The following is a 27,431-nucleotide window of genomic DNA, read 5'->3' as shown; positions in this document are numbered from 1 at the left end:
CCCTTAAGCCCCACCTCCCGCAAACGTTTGGAGGGCGCATGCGCCCTGCTGGACTGCCTTGTTGAGGTTTAGGTATTCCGTGGTTGAGGTCCGCGGTTCCGTGGTGTATGCTTGTGTTGGGTGGTTCTGCTCCACGCCGGAGTTTGCAAATCTGTGTAGGAGGCAGCTGCTGCATTTGGGACTCTCGGGATGTCTGCTTTCTGTTACCTTGCAATACAGTTGTGTATGCATTTATATTCACTCCCTAGACTAGACGGTGGAATTTAAGAGGGCAAGACCCTGCACTTACACGCCTGGGATTGACACGGGAAATCGGACCCTTAGATTCAGGTTAGAGCTCAGTTTAATTTTTTATTACAGCCAAATATGTTATTACTGTTTGGGTCTTTCAACAATGTTATGGAGACGGGTGTACTGTCTTGGTTTTTGTTTGCAAAAACAACCCTTGGTCGTTAAATTTTACTTTTTTTTAATGTTTACTTTTTTTTAGAGAGCGCGAGTGGGGGAGGGGCAGAGAGAGAGAGAGAGAGAGAATTCAAAGCAGACTCTCGGGCTCCAAGCTCTGAGCTGTCAGCACCAAGCCCTACGTGGGGCCTGAACCCTGGAACTGCAAGACCATGACCTGAGCCAAAATGGAACACTTAAGGGACTGAGCCACCCACGCGCCCCACATTTTACTTTTTTTAAACAGAAAAGTACAAGAAGCAAATAAAAATAAATTATAATCCCAGCACTGAGAGCGAATAATTTATCATGTAGTGTATTTTCTTCCTGCTCTTTCCCCCTGTGCCAGCAATTCTCAAAGTGAGGTCCAGGGACCACTGGATTTTCTGAGACCCTTTCAGGAGTCCCCAAGGTCAAATTACTTTAATAATAATACTAAGATGTTATTTGCCTTTTTCACTGTCTCAGTGGACAGTAAGGTTTTCCAGAGACTATGTGACATGTGCTGACATCATTCTGATGGCTAATGGGATTTTGTATTGTTTTAAACATTTCTCAGTTTTATTTTGTTAATATGTACTTGAAATCTTCACATTTCTCCGTTTTAGTATCAATGGTAAGTATCAATATATCCTACAAAAGCAAAAACTCTTTGGGATCCTCAATAAATTTAAGAATGTAAAGGGGTCCTGACACAAAAAACAGAACTGCTGCCCTATGTTAAATTATATTTTTCCTTTTATTTTCTTACTAAGAATAGGATCAAGGGGCAGCCTGCGTGGCTCAGTTAAGCATCTGACTCTTGATTTTGACTCAAGTCACGATCTCACAGTTGTGAGATTGAGTCCCGAGGTGGGCTCTTCTCTGACAGCACAAAACCTGCTTAGGATTCTCTCTCTCTCCCTCTCTCCCTACCCTTCCCCTGCTTGTACTCCCTCTCTCTCTCAAAATATATAAACATTTAAAAATCTATGCAAAAAAAAAAAAAAAAAGGGGGTCGAAGTGTTTAGCACTTTTTATGACTTTTTTTTACAACTGTATTATTGAGGTATACCATGTATAATGTACATATTAAGTGTAAAGCTCAATGAATTTTTACATATGTCTAGACTGACTTTTGTAACTACCACCCCGATTAAGAGGGAGCATTTCCATACCTAAGAAATTTCCTTGCTTTCTAAAACCTTCCCAGAAGTAGCCTCTGTTCTGACTTCTCTCATAAGATAAGCTTTGCCCGTACTTGAACTTTATATGGATATCCAACAGCACGTGTGTGTGTCTCCTTTTGCTAAACCTAATGTCTTTAAGTTTGTCTGACTATATTTTCATGTCAGCCATTATGCAATGTTATTTTTCAGCTGCACAGTATTGCATTGTTTGGATGTAACAGCGCTAAAATGGTCACTATTCCAATGACAGACATTCAAATTAGTTCCAGACTTTTTTGTCAGACCCGGTACTCTGGTGCACAGCTTTGTACCTTGGTCTTAATACTCATTCCTGTTTGTAGAATTGTGGAACTGGCTGGCCCTGTGAGGTCCGTGGAGGGAGGCCATTTATTTGCAAAATCTGGAAGGAATCCTCAGTTTTCCCCATCTCTCAACTCCTCGCCACCTTAAAGGAGGCATGTTGAGGAAGGAAGGGGTGGAGGGGAGGCGAGAGGGCAGTGGCTCTGCTGGGGGACCTGTGTCTACTGCTACCTTTCCTCCTCCAAGAACAACCTGTTTATCCCCAAACGGTCTCGCCAGCGTCCCCATTTGGCCAGCAGGGGGCGTCAGAGGCCTGTTGTGCGCTGAATGGAAAAAGAGCCTCAGAGCACCGCCCCCCTCCCGCCCACTCCGCTCGCGTCCCTAAAATAATTCCCCCAATACTTCCTAGCTTTCAATTCACTTAATCCCAACATCACGCCCATTTTATTGATGCAGCTGGGGCTCAGACCAAAGTTACATCCAGGAAGGAGCTAGATTAGAATTCGAACCCAAGGCCATCCGACTCGAGTCCTTGCCCTCGTCTGTCCGGCTGCTGTCCGCTGTCCGGTGCACGGTTTTGTCTGTTCCCTCTCCATTTTCCAGCCACGTGCTGCCCGGGAGTTTAATTCATGTCCCTAGACCTCAGTTTCCTCATCTGTGCCACAGGATGACGATGGTTCCTCGCTGTAGGGTGGATATGAGATAAACGAGATAACGTGGGCAAAACGCCTGGCACGGGGGGTGCACACAGTACACGCAATTTTGAGTGAAATTTTGAGTGAAAATGATCTTCCGCCCAGGCATAGCCCCCGGAGCCGGCACACTGGGGCCGTCCTGGGCCTCCCCTCCTCCGGACCAGGTCCGTTTCGTCTGTCCTCCCCACGAGGGTCCAGACACCGACGGTGGCCCGGCGGCGGGGGCGGGCGGCGTGGGCGGTGCAGCCTGCTCCCCGCGGTAATTAGCCCGTGCCGGCTCCGGCTCCGCCAGCCGCTAATTACACGTCTCCTAATGAGGCCGGCGGCTGTTTGCAATCACCCGGGTCCCCACCGCGAGGCGCGGGAGGCCGCTAGGGAATCCGCCCCCGGAGGCGTGGAGGGCGGCGGCCTCCTCCCGGGCGGCGGATGCGCGGGGCGCGACGCATATGTGCCCCGGGGGTGCGGGGTGCGGAAGGCCAGCCCGGCAGGGGCGGGCGCTCACTCGCGGTCTCGCCTCAAATCTCTCCCACAGAGCCAGTATTCTCCCCACTTTACAGGTGAGGAAGGGCGGTGAGGCTCGAACTCCTGGGCACAAAGCTCAGGCCCAAGTAGGCTAATCGTGATTGGACCCCGAACCTGTGCGCTTACCTGATTCAGGTTCTTCCTGGAGCAGTGGGGGTACTTGCTGTTGTTTCCCCGGGGACTTCTCTGAAGAGTAGGTCCCGGACCAGACAAATGAGGGGAAGATGGGGGTGCTTGGGAAACTTTCTCCAAGTGTCTTTTTTTTCCCTTCTCATTTGAGAGTTCCCACCCTCATTTTGCCCTTTTGGATCAGACACAAGATGGAATATTAGCTTTGGCAAGAACTTTAAAACTTACTTGGAAACATAAGTCACAAGTCCCATTTCACAGACTAGAGCATCTGGAAGTTCCCTAGGACGTGGGTGAGGCAACTGCTAAAACGCTCTCTTTACATAGGGGATGGGAAGCTACCACTGTGCACGGTGTCCCAGGGGCTTATGGGGTGGGGTCCAGAGTAGCTGCTTTTAGTCTTCCTGGGGATCTTCTGCCCTTGCATGTCTTAGGCTCTCACTGTGTGCCAGGTACCGTGTAAGCACGTCGTGTTTGACTTCATTTAGTCCTCCGGACAACCCTGCGAGGGTGGGTCACGTTCTTCTCTGCGTTCAGGAAGCAAATGATTTGCCCAAGGTCATGCCGTAATTTCAGCAGACTAAAGACCTTTTGTCTTACCCCCACACCTGTGCTCTTAACCCCCTGTTATCTACCTCTTCTGGGATGTCTGTGACCTAGAAGTATGTTCAGAGAAGGTGAACCCAATCAGGGCATCGTTCTGAAGGGACTTTGGCATCCAGGGGTCCCTATCAAGAGCCTGGATGCTGCCATGGTGGATAGTGGCAAAGGAAAATTGTATCTGCTTTGACATTTTGTTAAGCAGCTGCTGCTCATTAGGGGCTCCTGCTCCTCTAATCCAATCAACCAATTCCCTGTAAAACCTTTATGGGAACAATCTGGATGAAATTAAACCCTCCATCTGCCTGACCAGGGGCCTAGGGAACTGCTGCATCCTTGAGGCTTCATCCCTCAGACATGGCCCTCTCTGGACCTCAGAGACAGAGCACTGCATCTCACTCCTCACTCGTCCTCCCTGCCTTGTGGACCATTTCCCCCTCTCCCCTGCCTGCTGCGGGGGCTCACTCATCCAACAATTAATTGAAACTACAAGGGCACTACTGTTTGACCCAGCAGTTTCTCCGCCAGGAATTTATCTCACAGAGATCCTCGCACTTGTGCCAAATGACAGGTGAATGAGGATGCATCTTGCGGCGTTGTTTGTGGTAGCAAAAGCCTATCTCAGTGTCTATCAGAAAGGATCCGCTGTATGTGTATATGTATTGGACATGTGCCAGAGAGTGTTCTAAACGCTTTACATAGATTGACTCATTTAACCCCCACAACTGCCCTTTAAACAAGGAACTTAATTTTATTAACTAATTTCCAGGTGAGGAAACTGAGGCCCAGAGAGAACACATAGCTTGCCCATGCTTCACGTGCTTAGTAAGCGGCAGTACCACAGTCCATGTTCTAAATCACTATCCGATAGAACTTCTGTCTTTCTGTGCATGGAGAATTTCCAAAAAGTGATACAAAAGCAATTGATGATGGTGGCCTCTGGGGGGAGGAATTGAATATGTGGAGTAGGAGGGGAACTCCCTTTTTACTGGGACCCTTTTTGTACCAGACTATGTTACCATGTGCATATGTTAGTTTCATAATTCAGAGGAGTTTCTGAGCCGCAGGCCTTAAAGCGTGTTATTACTAATCCTTACCTCAACCCTGGAAGTGGATGATATCACCCTCATTTTGCAGGTGAGGATGTTGAACTCACCGCATGGTCTGGCCAGGCTACATGACTGGGAATGACATGGCGGGGGCAGGGGGGTTGGCTCTCAAGCCAGTGCTCTTTCCCCTAATTTATATTTAGCCCCCTGGGCTTGCAAGGTTCAGAGGGAAGAAAAGTGGTTAAAAGCATGAACTCTGGGGCCAGCTTGCCTGTGTTCAAGTCCTGACTCAGCCACTCACCATCTGTACAACCTTGGGCAAATCACTTACCCTCTCTGAACCTCAGAGATGTTTTCTTCTTTATGAGGATTAAGTGACTTCCTTCCATGCCGAGTGCTTAGAACAGGGCCTGTCTCATCACGAGTGCTCAAGCAATGCTGGGTAGTTTTATATTATTGCCCCGAACACTATCTTCCTCAACTTCAAGCTCAGAGCAGTCCCTTCTCCCAGCTGGTGTGTCCAGCTGTGGCTGCTCCAGTCCTCTCTGCGAAGGGCAAGGCCCAGCCACCCTGTGCTCCAGCCTCTAGCAGAAGTCCTTTGGGATTGGTTCTCCTGGGTTATCCCACTCTGGTGGCTGTGATCAGAAGCGATCACATCGCCAAAGCTGGAAAAAGGGGCAGAGCCACAGGGCTGGTGTGGCCCAGATCCAGGGTGAGGCTGCGCCGGGCGGCCTCCTAGTTCGGGATGTTCCCAGCGCCTTCCCACCGCTTATACTTGGAGGGAGAAGGGCCTCAAAATAGCTGTTGCTTCCCCAGCACGGCGCTAGGCCAGGGACAGGAATAGACATCTGGGGGTGGCCGCCTCAGCTTCCCTCAGGGGCCCTGGTGGGGGGGGGGCAGGAATAAGCAGAGGCCAGGCTCCTCCCAATGTGGAGATATAGTGTAGCCACCAGTACGCAGTGACCACCTGTGACAGTCTAGCCCATGGAAAACGTTGCCCTAGCTGGGGCTGGCTGGACAGCAGGTCACCAGCACCGGCCGGACGCTGGCCAGGGCCTGGATTCTTAGACCGATAGAAAGTGCCCTTCAACATTGTCTCCTGTGATTCTCTCTTGGCAGGCGGGGAAACTGAGGCCCAGAGAGAGATTCATGTGTTTGAAATCACAAAGCTGGGTAGAAGCCCAAGTTGACAGGAGAAGCAGACCTTGGGTGTTGAGAGGTAGTCTAGGGTGGCGGTTGAAGGGGGAAAGGACTCAGACCGTCTAGGTTCGATCCAACCTCCACTACTTACCAACACTGCATGTTCTTGGGCCTCAATCTCCTTACCTGTAAAATGTGCAGAATAATAGTCCTACCTCCTTTAGTGGTAGCGAAGATTGGATGAGTTAGAACTTGTGTGCTGTTATGATTGTCATGTTTTCTCACCAGATTCCTTACTCATTTCAGGCTTTGGCTGAACGCCTGCCATGTGCCAGGCACAGTGCTGGGCCTTGATCCTCTAGCTTCACAGCGTGGCAAGAACAGACCAATTGACATTTCAGGGAGCCTGCCATGTGCCAGTCACTGTGCTAAGCATTTTAACCTATATCATCTCATTGATCTCTCCCTATGAGGAGCCATTATCATGCTCTGTCTTACAGATGACAGGAGTGCGCTCAGAGAGGTGAAGTCACTTCTTCAGGGTCACACAACTGGGAGGTAGCAGAGCCAGGATGTGAAACCCGAGCTGCCCACCTGTGTAACTCATTACAAGTAACCACTGCATGTCATTGTCTCTTTACTGGGGAGACAGGCAAGTTGTTCATTTGGTGCAGTAAGGAGCTGGGCACATGGGGGAGGGCTCCACTCTCCCAGCCTTGACATTGATCACCCCCCAACACAATCCCATATGAGATGTGAGGTGGCCCCCAGCCCACACTACCTAATTCCTTTGGGTTTCTCTGGGGACCTACTATGTGCCAGACCTGTGCTAGGCTCTGAGAACACAAAGAAGACTTTGTTCCTACCCTGAAATTGCTCACGGTGTGGTGAGAGACAGGTTGCTAAAATGTCAAGAGCAGTTCAGAGGCAGCTGCTGTGATGAGGCCAAGAAAGGAGACAAGGTATCATGAGGAGGTACCTAACTCAGTCTGGGAGGTCAGGGAGGGCTTCCTGGAAGTGGTGATGTCCGAGCTGAGGCCCAAGGACAAAAAGAGCCAGGAGAGAAGGGTGGCAGGGAAGAGGGTTGTAGACAGAGCGACAGCTTGTGGTGGTGCTGAGTCATAGGAAGTGTGAGTAGTAGGGGCTGGAGGTGTGGGTGAGGGGGGCCAGAGCTACAGAGATGGATGGGGTCAGGTCATTCAGGGCTTTGCTGCCCACACTAAGGGGCTTGGCTGCTATCTGGAAGGCTGAGAGAATGTGCTTGGGGGCTAGAAGTCCCTCTGGCTTTGGAGGAGGGGGAACCCCAAGAGGTTGAACTGAAGGTGGGGAGACAGTGAGGAGGCAACTGCCTGGAGGGAGAAGAGAGACTTGGCCTAGGGGTGCTGGGGGTGGGGGTGGAGAGCAATGGGTGGCCTCGTGATGTTTGCAGAAGTGGAATCGGTTATGTGTTGTTGTGTACTAAATCACCCCCAAACTCTGTGGCTTAAAAGAACAACTTTTTAAATGATTCTGTGGGGGTGACAGGGCAGTTCTGTCTGATGTGGTGTTGGCTGGGGGCACAGGGGTGCCCCAAGGGTTCCAAAATGGCCTCATCCACATGGCTGGCGGTCGGTGTTGGCTGCTGGCTGGGCATACTGTTGGCTGCGGGGCCTCAGTTCACCTCCATGTGGGCCTCTCCATGGGGCTTGGGCTTCTCACAGAGTAGCAGGTGGCTTCCAAGAAGACACTGCCATGATTTTTAAGGCCTGGGCTCAAAGTCTCAGAACATTACTTTTGCTGCATCCTAATGGTGAAAACCAGTCCCAAGACTAGCCTGATTCAAGGGCAGGGGAAACAACACTTCTTCCTTTCCTCCTCCTTTTCCTCCTGCACAATTTAGTGGTATTTGATGCATTCACAATGTTTTGCAACCAACATCTCTCCTTAATTTCAACTTCTAAAAAAAAGCTTATTTATTTCTGAGAGAGAGAGAGAAAACAAGTGGGGGCAGGGCAGAGAGAGAGGGAGACAGAGTATACGCATTGTCAGTGCAAAGCCTGATGTGGGGCTCAAACTCATTAACCAATAAGCCGAAGTTAAGAGTCTGACGCTTAACTGACTGAACCACCCAGGCTCTCCTCCTTAATTTCAACTTTTTAATCACCTCATAAGAACACTCCATACTCATTATGCCATTACTCCCTGCTTCCCTCCCCAGCCTCTGGGAACCTGCTTTCTGTCCCTGTGGATTTGCCTGTTCTGGGTATTTCATATAAAAGGAGTCCTATAAATGTGACTTTTTGTGTCTAGCTTCTTTCACTTAGCGTAATGTCTTCAAGATTCATCCAAATTGCATGCATGGGTGCTTCATTCCTTTTTATGGCTGAATAATATTCCATTGTATGGATAGACCATAACTTGTTCATTCATCTGTTGAAAGGCATTTGGGTTGTTTCTGCCATATTGTGAATAATGTTGCTATGAACATCAGTAAATAATTATCTGTTTGAGTCTCTGGGTTTTTTTTTTTTAATTTATTTTTTATTTTTAAAAAATATTTTAAGGTTCTTTTTTAATGTTTATTTATTTTTGAGAGAGAGAGAGAGAGCATGAACGGGGAAGGGGCAGAGAGAGGTGGGGGGACAGGATCTGAAGCAGGGTCTGAACTCACAGCAGCGAACTTGATGCAGGGCTCGAACTCACGAACTGTGAGATTGACCTGAGCCAAAGTGGGATGCTCAACCGACTGAGCCACCCAGGCGCCCCTTGTTTGTTTGTTTGCTTTTTTAAGTTTATTTATTTATTTTGAGACACAGAGAGGGCATGGGGGAGGGGGAGAGAGAGGGGAAGAGAAAGAGAGAAGCCCCAGTAGGCTCCACGCTATCAGTGCAGAGCCCGACAAGGTGCTCGATCTCATGAACCGTGAGATCATGACCTGAGCCCAAATCAAGAGTCAGATGCTTAACTGACTGAGCCACCAGGTACCCCAACTGCCTGTTTTTCATTCTTTTGGGTATATACCTAGCAATGGAATTGTTGGGTCATATGGTGACCCTATGTTTAACTTTTCGAGGAACCACCAAGCTGTTTTCTGCAGTGGCTGAACATTTTACATTCCCACCAGTATGTATGAGGGTTCCTTTTTCTCTACATCCTTGCTGACACCTACTTTTTACTGTTTATTTTTATTTTTATTAAAGCCAACCTAATATGGGGCACCTGGGTGGCTTAGTTGGTTAAGTGTCCGACTTCGGCTTAGGTCATGATCTCACGGTTCACAAGTTCGAGCCCTGCGTCGGGCTCTGTGCTGACAGCTCAGAGCCTGGAGCCTGCCTTGGATTCTGTGTCTCCTTCCCTCTCACTGCCTCTTCTCTCTCTCTCTCTCTCTCTCTCTCAAAAAATAAATAAACATTAAATTTTTAAAAAATGAAGCCATCCTAATAGATGTGAGGCAGTATCTCATTATGGTTTTGATTTGCCTTTGCTTAATTACCAGGGGTGTTGAACATCTTTTCATGTGCTTTTTGGCCTGTTGTATCTCTTCTTTATCTATTGTTTAATTGGGTCCTTTGTCTTTTTGTTGTTGAGTTGCTAAGAGTTTTTTATATATTCGGGAACCTAAACCCTTATCAGGGGTTTAGTATCAGAAATGTTTTGTGAACATTTCTTCCCATTCTGTAGGCTGTCTTTTCACTTTTTATTTATTTTTATTTTTTATTTTTAAAAAATGTTTATTTTTGAGAGAGAGAGAGAGCGAGGGGGCATGAGTGGGGGAGGGGCAGAGAGAGAGGGAGACACAGAATCTGAAGCAGGCTCCAGGCTCTGAGCTGTGAGCATAGAGCCCGACACAGGGCTTGAACTCATGAACTGGGAGATCGTGACCTGAGCCGAAGTCAGACGCTTAACTGATTGAGCCACCCAGGCGCCCCCATCTTTTCACTTAAAATTTTTTTTATTTTAAGTAAGCTCCATGTCCAATGTGGGGCTTGAACTCACACCCCTAGATGGAGAGTCACATGCTGTACTGATACAGCCAGCCAGGTGCCCCCTTTAACTTTCTTGATAATGTCCTTTGCACACAGATTTTTACTTTTCATAAAATCCCATTTATCTATTTTTCTTTTATTGCTTGTGCTTTTGGTGTCAAATCTAAGAATCCACTGCCAAGTCTGAGGTCATGAATATTTACCCTTATCTTTCCTTCTAATTGTTTTGTAGTTTTAGCTCCTAACATTTAGGACATTGATCCAATGAGTTCATTTTTGTCCACGGAATGAGACAGGGGTCCAGCTTCATTCTTTTGCATGTGGTTAAGCTCTATCTCGTGACTGCCGGTCAGCATGCCCTTTCAGTGAAGGGAAGGAATTGTTGGGGTCTCTCTTTGGAGAGAGTTTTGGTGGTGGGTTGGCTGTGAGGGCTTGGGGAAGGAGGGCAGAAGAACAGGCGGGCCGAGTGACATCCACATTTCTGATCTGGGCGGATGGGGAAGCCTTGGGGAAGAGCAAGACTCAAGTGAAGGGAAGAGCTCAGTCCTGGATGTGTTAAGTTTGGGCTCCCCTAGCATCCAGTCACTGAGAGCACTGGGAATCACATACGTGATAAATGAAATAGGGAAGGATACTAAAGTTTTCATTCAAGGAATAGTTACAGAACACCTGACACTAATACTAGGTGACATTTACGTAGTGCTAATCGTGGGCCAGGCACTTAGCCCTTTTTTAAAAAACTGAGCTATAATGGTCATAGTATAAAATGGACAAACCTACAGTGCACACTTCATTAACTGTTATACACACTACCTCCTAGGTAGAGCTATACAGAACATTTCCAGCCCTCAGAAGCTCCCTCTCAGGCCCATTATATTTAATTCTCAAAGTGACCCTATGGGGCATTATTCCCAGTTTTTGGATGTAGACACTGAGGCTTCCAGAGGTGAAGCTACTTGACCAAGAGCACATGAGGTGGAATTTGGATTCTAACTCCGGCCTATAGGACTAGGCCAGGCTGAGGAACACTCCACCCTCTTGCTTGGCTTGGACTAGACTCAGGCCTAGGTGATCCCTGAGGGCAGGAGCAAGGCAGTCTGGCCTCTGCTGGGGAACAAGAGGCCCTCATTCGTGTGTCTGCGGGAAGGCCAAGGCCAGGGAGGATGTGGATTTAGGAATGAGAGTGAGGAATGGTGGGGGGAGTCCTTCCGGTCTCCATCAGTCATGGAGGTGGCTGCCTAGGGGAGGAGGTGCGACAGCAGATAAACAGCAGGCAGGAAGGCAGCCCAGCTGGGGCTCTTTCCCAGCAATAGACCCTGGGGGAAGCTCAGCTCTGCCTGGACCAAATTGGTCTGAAGCAGGGAGAGGAGGGTGTCATGCCTGTCGGTGCCACTTTAGACCATGCTTCTCAGCATCCCAGTTGAGAAGATCCTGGGAGCAACCCCTGTGCCTCCCCTCTCCCTCCCTGTGTCTGCACTGTACCCCTCTGACCTCTTCTGTCCTCTGCTCCAGCTGAAACTGGCCTCCTTGCTCTTCCTCCAACCTGTTAAGCTCCTAGCTGCCTCAGGGCCTTTGCACTGAGTACAAAGTACTCTTTGTACTCAGTGTACTCAGTGCTCCATCTGGAACCTTCTGTCTCCTGGGCTTCCCATGGCCGGTGTCTTATTATGTGTCTTGGCTCAAATTTTACCTCTGTAGAGTGCTTTTCTCTGAATGAATTGCCCTACTTAATGCTCTCCCCACCAGCCAGCACAATGGAGCCAGATGGCCTGGGTTTGAATCTTAGTTCTGTTGCTTCCTGGCTGTGTGGCATTGGGCAAGTTAGGTGCCAGTTTCCTCAGCTGTAAAATCGGGATGATGATAGTAGTGTGTACCTCGTAGGATCATAGTAAAAATAACATTATTTAACATCTGCTAACCATGCTTGGCCCCTAGTAGATGCTTTATAGATATTTGCTATTATTCACAGAGCACTGGTCCCATCCTGAAACTATCCTGGTTAGTGGTGTTTACTTGGTTTTTCCATTTCCCCCAATGTGAGCTCCCAAAAGATGTGGTTTCATCTATGTTGATCTCTGCTGTGTCCCCAGTGCCTAAAACAATGTCTGGCTCAAAGTAACAAACAATGGTTGAATAACCGTATGGACGAATAAACCAGACTCCTAGATTATCCTGCTTGCAGCTCCCCAGACGTGCCATGCCTGCTCTCATTTTCCGACTTTTGCATTTCCTGTTCCCTCTGCCTAGACCCACTCCCCAGAGGAAGCAAAGGGAACATGCAGGGAAGACTGCCTTGTAGCTGCCCAGGTCTCTTTCTCAGCCCCTTCCTCACTGCCTCTTGCACCAGGCTCTGGGAGAGAACAGCGAGACAGAACCTAGACTCTCCAGGACTACAATCACCTATTACCATCCCTTTGTCTTGCAACTGGGGAATCAGAGGTCCAGAGAGGGGAAAGGACTCAGCCAAGGTCATACAGTGAGTTGAAGGCAACGTTCTCCCTACTGGACCCCACGTGTCTTACCCAGAGGCTGTTTCCAATGTCCACGCTGGATCTGCTTCCCTACACGGGGCCTGGAAGAGAGGTGGTGGGTGAGGGGCTGGGCCCTGCCTGTAGACTACTGTCCTCCAAGCTGCCAACTAGGCGGGGCCAGGGCAGCTGGGCCTAGTGAACGCACAGGTTTCTGGTGTAGACTGACCTAAATCAGGCTCCTGACACTTATTAACCATGTAGCTTTGGGCTCTGTGGGCCTCAGTTTACCCCTTTGTAAGGTGAGGAGATGGAAGCCTACCACCCTGCTCCCCAAGGTTGCTGGGAGGATTCCTATTGAAAGATCTCATGCACTGAAGGGCGCCTGGGTCCCTATGTCGGTTAAGCGTCCAACTTTGGCTCAGGTCATGATCTCATGGCTCGTGAGTTTGGGCCCTGCCTCGGGCTCTGTGCTGACAGCTCAGAGCCCTCTTTGGGTCTTCTGTCTCCCTCTCTTTCTGCCCCTCCCCCACCCCTCCCCCGCTCTTGTGCATGCTCTCTCTCTCTCAAAAATAAACATTTAGAAAAAAAAGTTCTCATGCATTGACCTCTTATTCTCACCTATCCTATGGGGCAAGGATGAATTTTATCCCTATTTTCCAGGTAAGGAAACAGGCTCAGAGCAGAGAAAAAGTGACTTGCTCAAGATCACACAGCCAGCAAGAAACAGAGCAGGGATCGATTCAAACCCAGGCAGGCTGACTGCAGAGCTCACATTTTTAGCTGTATGCTATAGCCCTGGGCACACAGTAGGCACTCAACTACTGTTGAGTGAGAGGGGAACCCTAGAAAGACCTTGCCTTCATGTTGGCACCATCTTCTAGGATGACAGCTCTTCACTGCAAACCACATCTTTTGTTAATTTCCCTCCTCTCCAATCCCTGCTTAGAGACGCAAGCCCTCTCAGCAACCTCTCTCTGATGGATTTTTGGATTATCCCTACCTTGATTAGTTCCAGAGCCTCCTGGCAGAAGCGAGTTATTTTGGGGCCTTGATGGCTCCCTCTGGCTGCCTCTGACCTCCCACCCCCAGTTGCAAACACCTCTCCTGTCATCTACAGGGTTCATTAGCTACTGTTCCGGCTGCTCCCTCTCTGCCCCCTGCAGCTCTCAGCTCAGACTCCAGCCTCAACACCTGCTCTCTGCTCCTCTCCTCCCCTGCCCCACAGCCATTCCTGCCTTCCCACTCTTCCCACTCTGCCAACCCCTTCCTAATCCTTGGCCCCTGACTTTGCCGTATAGCAGTGACCCTCTCTTCGGTTTGAGGATTTTTCCAGACTTGAGCAAAATCTCACACACCATTTGGACACAAATTTTTTTGGCTGGTGATCTGACTCCCTGTTCCTGCTGGAATTCATTCCCCGATGTCAGTCAGCCTGGGTGGGAGGGGCTCAGAAATTCCCGAGGGTAAATTTTATAGGATGCATATCTTGCCGCAATTAATAAAAAATTCCCAAGGGGGGGATGCAAGACCCCCTCCCCCCCACGGTGTTATGTCACAGTGCGTGGGGCTGACGTCACAGGGACGGGGCGTGGGCTCTGCTGTATCTGTTCTCTCTGCTTCTGGCTCTCTCTTCCAGCTCTGCGCTCTGCCAGGGCCGCCCGCAGGCCTTGCTTGCTTTTCAAAAATAACTCTTGAGTCTCACTGAGGTGGGGGGCTGCTTCCTTGGTGTCCCAGGCTGTGTGTTAATCCTTCCAATGCAGGACTTCCTGAAGCCAGCTCTGGGCTGGGCTGGGGAGCTGGTTATCAGTTGTCTGGGTGAAGTAGTTCAGTTGCTGACATCCTGTTTTAGTATCCATAGCCTTCCAGGAAGTAGGGCAAATGAGTCCTTCCTGGTGCCTACCGAGTCATTCATTCACTCATTCATTCATTCATTCAGTCAGTCAGTCAGCAAGTATGTATCAGTGCCCTTTGCCTTCAGAGTGCCCCTCTTGGGTGGCCTCTGTTGCTTTCCATTTGTTTCTGAGTTATCTCCTTGGTCCCCTTTGGATTTCTACTTCCTTTGTAAAGTAGGGGGATTTTAATTAGGGTGGCCAGTCAGTCCTAGAAGGAAACAGATGGCATACTCAAATTGGATAATTTGAGGAAGGCTGAATAAAGGGACTATTTAGATGTCAGCGGGGTGTCAGGGAATCGCAAAGGGGTAGTTCGTTCCTGGGCCAGTTGCAGTGTGAGAGCTCTTACCTCCCTAGGCCTGGCGGTCAAGGGAGCCTACCAGGGCTCAGAAGGACTCAGTCAAGGGAGCCTTCCAGGGCTCAGAAGGACTCGTATGGAGTGAACCACCTTGAGGGAGAAGCTGTACCTTCTGTTGAGGGACAGAGCCAGCCTGAGGTGCCCTGCAGGGAGGGAGCAGAGGAAGAAATAGCCTGACCTCTCTCTTCCCTCTCCCTTCCATCTCTTCCTCGGGGCTCCCCTCTGGCCAAAAGATATAGGAGTCTGTTGACTCTGAACAGGTCAGTCTCCGTGGGCACAGAGCAGGCTGGGAAAGGATGGAGAGTGGTTCTGGACAGACAAATGGAAGGTATTCTGTTTCTCACCTACTAGTGGTTGTACTAGGTCATGTGGATAAATGCTCAAAAACGTCAGCTCTTATCATTACTGCTTATATCCGTTGTTCATCGGTGCGTAAAAATTCCCCCCAAAACGCAGTGGCTTTAAAAACCTTATAAACACTTATTACCTTGCACAGTTTCCGTGGGCCAAGAATTGGGAGCAGCTCAGCGGGGGTGGTTTTGACTCCCAGTCTCCCCTGAGGTTGCAGTCAAGCTGTTAGCCAGTCATCGGAAGGGTCCAGCTGGCTCACCTCCATGGCTGGCAAGCTGGCGCTGGCTGTTGGCAGGCGCCCTTTGTTCCTTGCCATCCAGACCTCTCCACAGGGCTGCGTGAAAAGCCTCATGACTTGGTGGCTGGCTTCCCCTAGAAAGAGTGATCCAAGAGCAGCAGGTTCAATGCGTTTTCTGACCTAGTCTCCAAAACCACAGACCATCATTTTGACAATATCCCATTTGTTACACAGGTCAGCCTATTCGCTGTGGAGGGGACTCCGAGCGGGCAGGAATCCTCCGATGCCTTCTTAGAGGCTGGCTACCACAGTTCGTAATACATTTGCTCATTTAATCCTTTCAAAAGTCCCATGAGCTTATCTAACAAAACAAATGAAATGAAACAAAAAACCAACCAACAAAAACAAAACAAAACAAAAAAATCCTATGAGGGAAGTATTGTTATTACTGTTGTCACTTCTCTGTTGGGGAAATAGAGGCACAGAAAAATGAAACAATGTGCCCAAGATTATGCAGCTAGTAAGTAGCAAAACCAGGAATTCAACCCAAGTGGCCTTATTTTAGGGGCGCCTGGGTGGCTCAGTCTGTCAAGCGTCCGACTTTGGCTCAGGTCATGATCTCACCGTCTGTGAGTTCGAGCCCCACATCGGGCTCTGTGCTGGCAGCTCGGAGCCTGGAGCCTGCTTCGGATTCTGTGTCTCCCTCTCCCTCTGCCCCTCTCCTAGCTCACATTCTGTCTCTCTCTCTCTCTCTCTCTCTCAAAAATAAATAAATATTAAAAATTAAAATCAGTTTTATTGGGATATAATTTACATGTGATAAAAAAACAATAATGAAGTTCTAGAACATTTTTCTTCCCGCAAATTTTCTCATGCCCCTTTGCAGTCATTCCTCCTGGGCCCTGTTCTAGGCAATCCCGGATCTGCTTTGTGTCACTATTGATGGTTTTGTCTGTTTTGAAACTTCATATAAATGAAATGATACAGTATGTTCCCTTTTTTGTTTTTTAAGCTTATTTATTTATTTTTGAGAGAGAGACAGGGAGGGGGCAGAGAAAGAGAAGGAGAGAGAGAATCCCCAGCAGGCTCCATGCGGTCAGTGTAGAGCCCAGTGTATGGCTCCAACTCACAAACCATGAGATCATGACCTAAATTAAGAGTCTGAGGCTTAACCAACTGAGCCATCCAGGTGCCTCTTGTTTTTGTTTTATTTTGTTTTGTTTGTTTTGTTTTTTTGAGAGAGAGTGAGGGAGGAGGGGCAGAGGGAAAGGGAGACTCTTAAGCAGGCTCCACGCCTAGTGCAGAGTGCTTAATGGACTGAGCAACCCAGGTGCCCCAGTATGTTCCCTTCTTTTAAAAAAATGTTTATTTATTTATTTTGAGAGAGAGAGAGAGAAAGAGAGAAAGAGAGCAAGGGCAGGCAGGGGAAGGGCAGAGAGAGGGAGAGAGAGAGAATTCCAAGCGGGCTGCTTGCTGTCAGCACAGAGCCTGATGCCTCGGAACTCAATCCCACGAATGAACCGTGAGGTCATGGCCTGAGCTGAAATCAAGGGTGAGCCACCCAGGTGCCCCTAAACACCTGCTGAAATTTTGATTAGGATTGCACTGACTCTGTAGCCTCAGTATTGGGAGAAGGGACATTTTATACATGAACATGGTATATCTCTTCATTTATTTATGTCTTTCCTGTCTTTCCATAAGATTTTGTAGTTTTTGGTGTACAAATCTTGCACGTGTTTACGAACCGCATCCCTAAATCTTTTATTTTTTTGATACTATTAGAAATGTTTTCATACATTTCACTTTCCAATCATTCATTGCTAGTATAGAGAAATGCCTTTTTATATATTGATCCTGTATCCTTTCATCTTACTAAATAACGTGATTAGTTCCAAGAGATTTCTTTCTTTTGTGAATTCCTAGGATATTCTACATGCATAATCATGTCATCTGCAAATAAACGCAATTTAACTTCATCCTTTCCCCCATTTTTTTCTTCCCTTCTTGTCCTGGCTAAGGACCTCCAGTCCAACGTTGCAGAGAAGTGGTGAGAGCAGATATTTTTGCCTCGTTCCCAGTCTTAGGGATGACAGCGTTCAGACTTTCAGCATATGTTAGCTGTAGGTTTTAAAGATTAAAACAATTTTTTTTTTAAAGTAATCTCTTCATGGGGCCCTTCATGGGGCTTGACCCTGAGATCAAGATTGCACGCTGGACAGCCTGAGCCAGCCAGGCCCCCCAGCTACAGGGGTTTTGAAAAATCCCTTCAACAGGTTGAAGAAGTCCTCTTTATTTCGACCCCGCTCACATTTGGTTTTGTTTTTATTTTTTAAATGTTTAGTTATTTAGAGAGACAGAGAGATAAATGATAAATGATAGTTATTGTTATTACTATTGTTATTACAGAGAGAGAGCATGAGCGCAAGCACAGGAGAGGTAGAGAGAGAGGGAGAGGGAATCCCAAGCAGGCTCCATGCTGACAGAGCAGAGCCTGATGCAGGGCTTGATCTCATGAACCGTGAGATCATGACCTGAGCGGAAGTCAAGAGTGGGACGCTTAGCCGACTGAGCCACCCAGACACCCCAGTTTGTTTTTGTTTTTAAATCATGAATAGGTGTCAGTTTTATCAAATGTTTTCTCACATCCATTGACATGACCATGAAGTGGACCCATATATGTCCTTTTAAAAAGAAAATTGGGGTAAGATTCATATAACATATAATTAACCATTTTTATTTTTTAAGTTCATTTATTTATTCTGAGCTGGGTGGGGGTGGGGGGGAGAGAGAGAGAGAGAGAGAGACAGAATCCTAAGCAGGCTCTGTGCTGTCAGCGCAGAGCCCGATGAGGGGCTCGATCTCACGAACCATGAGATCATGATCTGAGCCCTGAGCCAAAACCAAGAGTCAGACACTTAACGAACTGAGCCACCCAGGCGCCCCAGAATTAACCATTTTTTTTTCAATGTTTATTTATTTATTTGGGACAGAGAGAGACAGAGCATGAATGGGGGAGGGGCAGAGAGAGAGGGAGACACAGAATCGGAAACAGGCTCCAGGCTCTGAGCCATCAGCCCAGAGCCTGACGCGGGGCTCGAACTCACGGACCGCGAGATTGTGACCTGGCTGAAGTCGGACGCTTAACCGACTGCGCCACCCAGGCGCCCCAGAATTAACCATTTTTAAAGTGAACAGTTCAGTGGCATTGCACAGCCACCACCTCTATCCAGTTCCAAAAACACCTTTTATCACCCCAAAAGGAGACCTTGCACCCCATTAAGAAGTTATTTCCCATTCTCCCTCACAGCTCCTGGCAGCCATCAATTTGCATTCTTTCTCTATGGATTTACCTATTCTGGACGCTTCATATAAATGGAGTTGTGCAGTATGTGACCTTACACATCTGGCTTCTTTCACTTAGCATAACGTTTTTGAGGTTGATTAACACTATAGCATGTGTTAAGTACTTTATTCCTTTTTATGGAGGAATAGTATTTCATTGTATGGACATAACACAATTTCTTTACCCAGATATATTCTTTTTTTTAAGTTCATTTATTTATTTTGATAGGGTGAGCATGGGAGGGGCAGAGAGAGAGGGAGAGAGAGAGAGAGAGAGAGAGAGAGAGAGAGAGAGAATCCCAAGCAGGCTCTGCACTGTCAGCTCAGAGCCCTAGGTGAGGTTTGAACCCATGAACTGTGAGATCATGACCTGAGTCAAAATCAAGAGCCGGATGCTTAATTGACTGAGCCACCCAGGCGCCCCTACCCAGATATATTCTTAACCACTATTTGATGCTGTCTTTCCATGTGCCAGGTGCTGTCTTTAGCTCTACAGATACAGCAGAGAACAAAGGAGAATTGGCCTTGCCCAAGTGGAGCTAAAGTCTCTTCTGGAACCTGGTATGTTCTCTGTCCATTTCTGATCACATTGGAGGCCCCATATGTTCCTGCTCATTCCTCTCCGTAGCTCCAGTGTCTAGCCCACTGCTCTTAGCTGACCAGATAGGTTTTAATCTGGGAAGGCTTCATGGAGGAAGAGGCTTTTGAGCGGAGCCTTGAAGTTTGAGGAGATGAACAGTTTCCTTGAGCTGACAGTGATTAATAACAATAACTATCATTTATCAAGCACATAGTATGTGTCACACACACTCTAATGAACATGTTAATTTCCCCAGGAGCAGGCAGCTAGTGAGGGGCAGAGGAGAGTTTGGCTTTGAACCAGGACTCACACCCCTAATGACTGCCTTGTACTGACTGCCTTTCCAAGCCTGGTTCCAGATTGGGGTTGGGGGTTTCTCTTCTCTGTATTCTATCTCCCCTGTCTTTCTTCTTCTGAGGATATCTGGATGGGACTAGAGAGTGGGCAAGCCTGGACTTGGGCACCCCAAATCCTGGAAAGGACTCTTCAGATCTTACCCTTCCGGGTCCTTTGGACTTAGCCGAGCCCCGGACCTCTGGGGGATCCTTCTGTCCTTTGCGGCACCCTTTCCTCCCCCAGCCTCCCCTCTTCTCCTTCCTTAGCCCCTCTAGCTCTTTGGGCTGTGCTGGAGTCTGTGGGGAAAGGAGCAGGATTTCGGCTAAATATAAACCAGGCTGTTCCAGTTTCCAAATAGAACAAAGGAGCAGGGTGTTAAGTTGATTTTTATAAATAAAGAGAGAGGGAGTGAGAGAATATTTTTTCGAGATGTTTAATAAAATCGCCTGTGAGAGGCAGGAAAATCACTGGGCTGCAGTGGGAGGGTTTGGAGGGGGAAGGGGTGAGGGAGGGTGGGGACTACTTTCTCCTTCCTGCTATGATGCTTGCCAGTGTCCTTGTCCTTTTCCTGGGACCAGGGAGTGCCGATGGGGTCAAGGGGGTTGAGAGGCAGGGGAGGGACATGGGGGTCCCTGGGCGGTGGAGGAAGACAAGGAAGGCTCAGAATCATAACAGTTACTGCGTATCGAGCACCCACTGTATGCCAGGCCCTGTGTAGATGATGCATCATCTCACCAAATGCGCACAAGTGCACAAACTTGGGATGCTCGTCATTAGGCGCCCTGTGATCTAGCCCCTGCCTACCTCTCTGACCTCATCTCCTCGCCCTGTTCCCCTGGCTCACTTCACTCCCACTGTGCCGGCTCCAACACAAAACCCACTCCCTTCCTGAGGCCCATATGCCTCCTCTCCCCTCTGCCTTGAGGTCTCCCAGCCAGCTCCTTCTCATTATTCAGAAGAATCACCATCACCTCTTCCCAGACCACCTTATCTGATGATAGAGAGAGAGAGCTCACCCTCGCCCCCACCTCAGTTATGAGTGCATTGCCTGGTTTCATTGTCTTCATTCACACGTCACTTCTGAAATCGTTTGCTTATGCCTCTCCTCTACTCGGCCAGAACGAAAGCCCCCATGAAGACAGAGGTTCTGTCTCTCTCATCCACGGCTGCAGCACCAGGAGCCACAGCAGAGCCTGGTCCATGGTTGACGTTGCTGGGTATGCATTTGCTGAATGAATGGATAAGTGAATGAGGCTCAGAGAGGTAAAGTGACTTGCTTGAGCTCACACAGCTCAGCCAGAAGGGAGCCAGATTTGTCTGACTCCCAAATGCATGCCCTTTCTACTACTTTACAAGGCTTTCAGCATGGAGGAAGAAGGGACTTACAGGGATGTCTCTGGAACCTGGGATTTGCCGGGGGGGGGGGGGGGGGGAGGGTGACCAGACACAATCCTGTAGGATCAAAGTGGGGGTCTCAATGAAGCCAAATTATCACTATTCCCTTCGTCTTTTTTTTTGTTTAAGTTTATTTACTTATTTTGAAAGAGAGAGAGAGCAAAGGAGGGGCAGAGAGAGAGAGGGAGAGAGAGAATCCCAAGGAGGCTCTGCACTAACAGCCCTGCCGACACGGGGGCTCGATCTCACGAATCATGGGATCGTGACCTGAGCTGAAATCAAGAGCCACACGCTTAACTGACTGAGCCATCCAGGTGCCCCCCTATCACCTTCCTCTTTAAACAATGTGGGTGACATATAAAAATTATTAAACAGACAGATCTCTGGCAAAGCTGTTAGTAGAGAGTTTCACTCAATATCACCCAGAGGAGAGCTAGTCTAAGCTTTGGGGGGTGGGGTGGCAGAGAGCTTCTCAGCTCAGGAAAGCGGAAGGGATGTCAGAGGAAGCAGAGATGTTTTGCACCCCCACCTGCCTGCTCCCCTCCCCCCCCAACAGCGGTATGCAGATATGGGGTGGGCTAGGAACACGTGGCCACCTGCACCCACCACACCCCCCGCCCCGGCCCTCACCAGGCTATGCCTTTCTGCTGACACCAGATTCCGCCTCACCTGGCATCGGCACCGTGCAGCTTGGACAGTCACACAGCTCTCTCTCTGAGTCTCAGTTCCTTCCTCCGTAAGATGGAGATGGTGCAATGTGCTCGGTTATGAGTATGAGGGATCCTGCAACATAAGTCAGGAACCGAACTTCAAACACATGGTAGATACGCCGCAGAATGACTGAAGCTGCCATTTTCTTACTTCTCGTTACCTTTCTCTGGATTCCAATCTAGTCGAGCACAGGGACTATCATTCCATTAACTGAAGAGCTACTATATGCCAGCTTCTGGGTGAAGTGCTCTAGGTGGGGTATCTTGGTGAATCCCCATACTACTTCCACGAAGTAAGTACTGTCATGATTAGCGTCATCATACTACCATAATATCCTATTATTATCATAATACTATTATTACTATGAATGAGGAAAATGGGGCACCCAAGGGGAAAGTGACTTGCCTAAGGTCACACAGTCAGAAAAGAGAGCGCTGGGCCTGAAATCCATGTGGGCTCCAGATCTTGGGTGTTTCAACATCATGCGATCCTGCCCCTCGGAACTAAGGAACCAGTGGGCTTCCTAGTGCCCCAGGAGGTACAACCTGGGGTAAGTGGGGAGTGACAGCGTCAGAGGGGGTCCTGGTGAGAAGCAGAGGCCTGGCCTTGACGAAGAGGCCAGTGAGGGAGCCGGGGGTGGGGTGGTGGGGTTAGGGAGTGATGTTGCAGTTTGAGGGGCTGTGGCTCCAAGCTTCTGACTCACTCAGAGCAGCTCGATTCGCAGCGCAGGAGATGCTATTTATAACCCGCAGGTTCTAGCAGCCTCTGGAGCATGGAGCCTTGCAGCTACCTGGGGCCCCTCTGCCCAGGCTGCAGGGCCAGGCGGGGAAGGCAAGTGGTGGGGGGAAGGCCACCAGCTGAGCCTCCTTTCTCTTTGCTCTGGGCTCTCTAGTCAGCACAAAATGCACACGCAAGTGCCCCGTGGCTCACTCTGGGGCTGTCCGGCTTGTCACCAGCAGAGTGCCTGGCACCTAGGACATGGCTGAGTGAGTGAATGAAGAGCAGTAGCTCTAGGCTTTTTTATTGGGTCAGATCGTGTCATTTCTCTGCCCCAAACTCTCCAGTGGTTTTTCATCCGGAGTAAAAGCTAAAGTCCTCCTGGTGGCCTACAAAGCTCAGACACCATCTGGATCCTGCTTCCCCTGACTTCCTACCCTCTCTCACACTTACTTCACTCCAGAAGCCTCTTTGCTGCTCCTAGGAACACACTAGGTATGTTCCTGCCTTGGGGCCACCCCTCTCTTTCCTCCTTTTGGGACACTCTTCCCCCAGAGACCAGCGTGTCTCCCTCCCTCACCTCCTTCAGGCCTTTTTTTTTTTTTTTTTAATTTTTTTTTTAATGTTTATTTATTTTTGAGACAGAGAGAGACAGAGCATGAACGGGGGAGGGTCAGAGAGAGAGAGAGACACAGAATCTGAAACAGGCTCCAGGCTCTGGGCTGTCAGCACAGAGCCCGACGTGGGGCTCGAATTCACAGACCGCGAGATCATGACCTGAGCCGAAGTCGGCCGCTTAACCGACTGAGCCACCCAGGCGCCCCTTCAGGTCTTTGCTTAAATGCCAACTTCTTGTGAGGCCTTCCCTGACCATTCTACTTAAAACTGAGCCCAGGGGCGCTTGGGTAGCTCAGTCAGTTGAGCATCTGACTTCAGCTCAGGTCATGATCTCACAGCCTGTGGGTTCGAGCCCCGCGTTGGGCTCTGTGCTGACACCTTGGAGCCTGGAACCTGCTTCGGATTCTGTGTCTCCCTTTCTCTCTGCCCCTCCCCGACTCATGCTCTGTCTCTCTCCATCTCTCAAAAATGAATAAACATTAAGAAAAAAATTAAAAAAAAAACTGAGCCCGTGCAATACATTCCTTATTGTTTCTCTGCTCATGTTTTTTCTCCATGACAGTTCCATTATCTAACATACTACATGTATGACTAGTTTATCCTTTCATTGTCTCTCTCCTTCTAACAGAATGTCCATTGCAGAGGGTAGGAATTGTTGTCTGTTTTGATCGCTGCCTCACACCTAGTGTCAGGAACAGTGCCTGGTGCATATATAGTGCTCAAAACATTTTTGTTGACTGCATGGGTTCACTGAGATTTTCTTGGACTTGCTGGGTGAGCTTGGGCAGCTAACCTCACCTCTCTGGGCCTTGGTCTATTGGACTCAGTGGCCTCCCAGTTTGGACAGTCCTAGGGCTCTATCCCTTCAGCCTGGCTCCTGAGGATTCTTTTCCGAATACTTGCTAAAAGGAGAGCTGCCCAAGGCCTGGCTTGATATTTTTCTCCCAGACTCGACTTTTCCGTGCAAAGTGTTCAAGCCTGGGAGCGGGTGTGTGCCAGCACTCTCGTATCTGTTAGGGGTTCTGAGCAGATGCCTTTGTGTGAATGAGCCTCAACATGTATTTGGGAACCTGGCTGAGATAGGACATTCCAGAAAAATGTCAGCACAGGTCCTAATCCTGTCTTCCTGCTTCTTTTTGGTTTCAATGGAGCAGAAAGTAGAAATTTCCAAGGACATGGCAGACCCTTCTTGAGTCAACTGATAGAAACACCTGCTTCTCTGGAGATGCAAGGAAGAGGCTTGTTGACTGTGAATCCCTATACCTGTAACAGGCTGTTTCCACTTCCCCAGGACCAGCTGTGAGAAACCCACAGTAGAGCTTCCCACCTTCCAATGAGGGAAGCCCACAGAACTGCAAGCTTCAATGGGGATGCCAGGCCCATTTTTAGATCTCATCTGTTCTTAATGGGAGATGGGTCCAAACTCTCCCAGGTTTCTAGAATAATCTCTGGCAGGTCTTCCTCCCTCAGCTCCTCAGGTCTCGGCTCAAATGCCAACTGCTCATGAGCCCTTCCCTGACCATTCTACTTAAACCTGTGCCCATGCAATACATTCCCTATTCCCTTTCCCTGCTCAATTTTTTTTCATGACACTTGCCATTATGTAACCTCCTGTATATATTCTTGATGGGCTTTGGAATTTATTAGCATCTCCTATTGTACACTATCTTTTAATGACATGATCTCTTCTGCTTTGGTACATCCCAGGCCTACCTAGTGCAGTACCTGGCATCTGGTAGGCATGACCAAATTTTTTCTAGAAAAGTTCATTTTCAGGGCACCCAGGTGGCTCAGTCAGTTAAGCGCTGGACTCTTGACTTCGGCTCACGTCACGATCCCCAGGTTTGTGAGTTAAAGCCCATGTCGGGCTCTGTGCTGACAGCTCGGTGTCTGCTTGGGAGTCTCATTCTCTCTCTCTCTCTCTCTCTCTCTCTCTCTCTCTCTCTCCCTCCTTCTCTCTCTCCCCCTCTGCCCCTCCCTTGCTGTTGCATGCACTCTCTCAACATAAATAAATAACCTTAAAAAAAGTTAATTTTCATAAGTAATGGCCAGAGGGCAATACTGTCATCTTACAGATGATGAAAATGAGGCTCAGCGGTGACATGACTTGCCCACAGTCACACAGCCAGGACATGAATCCCTGAGGTTCAACAGGGAAGGAGAGAGGGCATCCCTCCCTTTACTGTTGAAGGATGATCAAGGACATAAGAAGACTTGGTGTCTGGGAGACAGAAAATGGAGTTCAAATCCTAGGATTGTCATTAGACAAGTCCCTGGTTTTTGCCACACGAGCTTCAGTGTCTCCATCTGTAAAACGGACATATCAATCCCTACACTACACAAAGGCATTGGGAGTATTCAATGAGATATTTTAGCCCAGTGCCTGCTACTGGGCTATGCTCAATGCAACCCAACCCCACCATGGCCTCCCAAGTGACCTCTCAAACCCCACTCCTAATTCTGCCAGCCCTCAAGCGGGCCAGGTTGAAATGCCCCAACATCTGTGCTAGGGAAGAGAGATCCCGTGAGGAACACTTCTCCGGCGCATGCGCAGCTTCTGCATCACGTGGCTGATACAAGTGGGCAGTTGTGAGGCGGGAGGAAGGTCATGACCCTGTTGGGATAAGTGGGGCCGTTTTGTTCTCACCTCAGCTAGAGGGTCCTGGAGCGACTGTAGGTCCGCTTGATGGAGAGAGAGAAAGCTAAGACCTTCTTGAACCTCAAAGGAGGTTCTTTTGGCCTTTCCGTTTTTGAGGGAGGCTTTGGCAGGCCCCTGGGGCGAAGGCAACCCCCTCCTAGGGAAATGGTAGATCTGGCCCCCATGAGGCTGGGCAGCCCCGCTGGGCAGCCCTTCCCCATTCGTTGCGACGGGGCACAAACGAGCGTTCAGCCCTTCTCTGGTGTTCGGCACTAGGGATGCAGTGACATAGGCCCAGCTGGGGGGACAGACATTCCCTGGGAAGTGTAAACTGAGCAGAAACCAGAGGGATGAGTATGAGTTAGCCTGGAAAAGAAGGGAGAAGAAGAGGTTGCAGACAGATGTGGGAACAGAGGTCAAAGGCCTTCAAGTGGGAAGAAGCCTGGCTGGTGGAGAGAACTGAGGCGGGAGCAGTGACAGTGTAAAGAATTTTGGACTTGATCCTAAGCAGTGGGAAGCCAGCGAAGCTGAGGAGTAATATGATCTTTAGAGTCCTGCATTGAATGTTTTTGCTTTGCTTTCTTGTTAAAAAAAAAAATGGATTTTGAATTCATACCTGCCATTCTAATTTTTTTTTTTTTAGAAGTAGAAAATAAGGGAACAATGGAATACGTATATACCTCCAGGATTAAATATGCTAACAGATGCAAACTGCCTGGCATTCTATATGTGGTCTATAAATGGTACTTCCCTTATCTTTCCTCTAAATTCTATTCCACAATTTTTCCTATTCCAGGAGCACGGAAGGAGACCAATCTTCCCTACAGACCAAAGACAAATTTCTTTTGAAGTACTCTGGATGGATAAAAAATCTGTTCAAAAGATCAAAGGTGATTATTATTATTCAAATTATTATTTGAAGAATACGCTCACCATGATCATACAACTATTTTTTGATTTATGGAAACACAATTGGTATTCAACTTTTTAGGAGTATGTTTAGCGTGTAAAACAAGAACAAATTGCACGAAGTGAGAGCCCACGTCTGTGTTGTTTCTCACTAAGATCAGCACCTTTCTGGCCACCTAGTAGGCTTTTGAATATCTGTGTGATTGATTTCAATACTGGAATATGTTTTCTGTTAAATCTCAAGGGCATCAGTTCTGCAGTTCTCCCTTTATAGTTGTTAACATGAATTTTGATGACACGAAAAAGCTTGTTCTCCGAATTATATTTAGCTCATACAAACTCTACTGCACAATTATGTTGTAAAGAGGAATTAGGTTTTATCTTTAAGTTGTTATTATAGCCTTGTGAGAAGGTGAACATTGAGAATAAGTACAAAGTAGTAGCATATCGTATTATTAATTTTGCTACTTTTAAAAAACACTGCGGTGCAGGGCCTAGAACAGGCTGACACATGTGGTACGTGTATCAGTCAGGGTCTGCATAAGAAACAGATGGCACACTCAAAATAGATAATTAGGGGAGGATTTAATAGAGACACTATATGCAAGGGTTGGTAAGGTGTAGGGAAACCATAAGGATAGTGCAGTATCCAAGAGGCTCGTAATAGCTGGGGTCTTTGTCATTTTTTTTTTAAATTTGTTTACTTATTTTGACAGAGACAGAGATGGCATGCGTGGGGGAGGGCAGAGAGAGAGGGAGACAGAGAATCCCAAGCGGGCTCCGCACCGACACAGGGCTCAAACCCACGAGACCAAACCAAGAGATCATGACCTGAAGCCAACACCAAGAGTCGGACGCTTAA

The 27,431-nt window shown here is 48.4% G+C and overlaps 1 long non-coding RNA gene across 4 annotated transcripts; it reads left to right on the top strand.

Moving 5' to 3' along the window:
- The first annotated feature begins 23 nt into the window (after positions 1–23).
- On the top strand, positions 24–26,874 carry LOC121010223 (uncharacterized). Of its 4 annotated transcripts, XR_005781051.1 has the most exons (5): positions 24–330; positions 12,261–12,489; positions 19,141–19,226; positions 20,701–20,798; positions 26,457–26,874. It is a non-coding gene; the product is annotated as an uncharacterized LOC121010223 (long non-coding RNA). The 4 variants fall into 4 exon arrangements; XR_005781048.1 differs by lacking the exon at positions 12,261–12,489; XR_005781049.1 differs by lacking the exon at positions 20,701–20,798.
- The last annotated feature ends 557 nt before the right edge of the window (positions 26,875–27,431 follow it).

The sequence above is a fragment of the Herpailurus yagouaroundi genome, unplaced genomic scaffold (assembly GCF_014898765.1).
Source record: "Herpailurus yagouaroundi ecotype Mexico unplaced genomic scaffold, PumYag 191, whole genome shotgun sequence".
NCBI lineage: Eukaryota > Metazoa > Chordata > Mammalia > Carnivora > Felidae > Herpailurus > Herpailurus yagouaroundi.
Note: the sequence above shows the minus strand (reverse complement) of the source record. Positions and strands in the feature narration are given on the sequence as shown.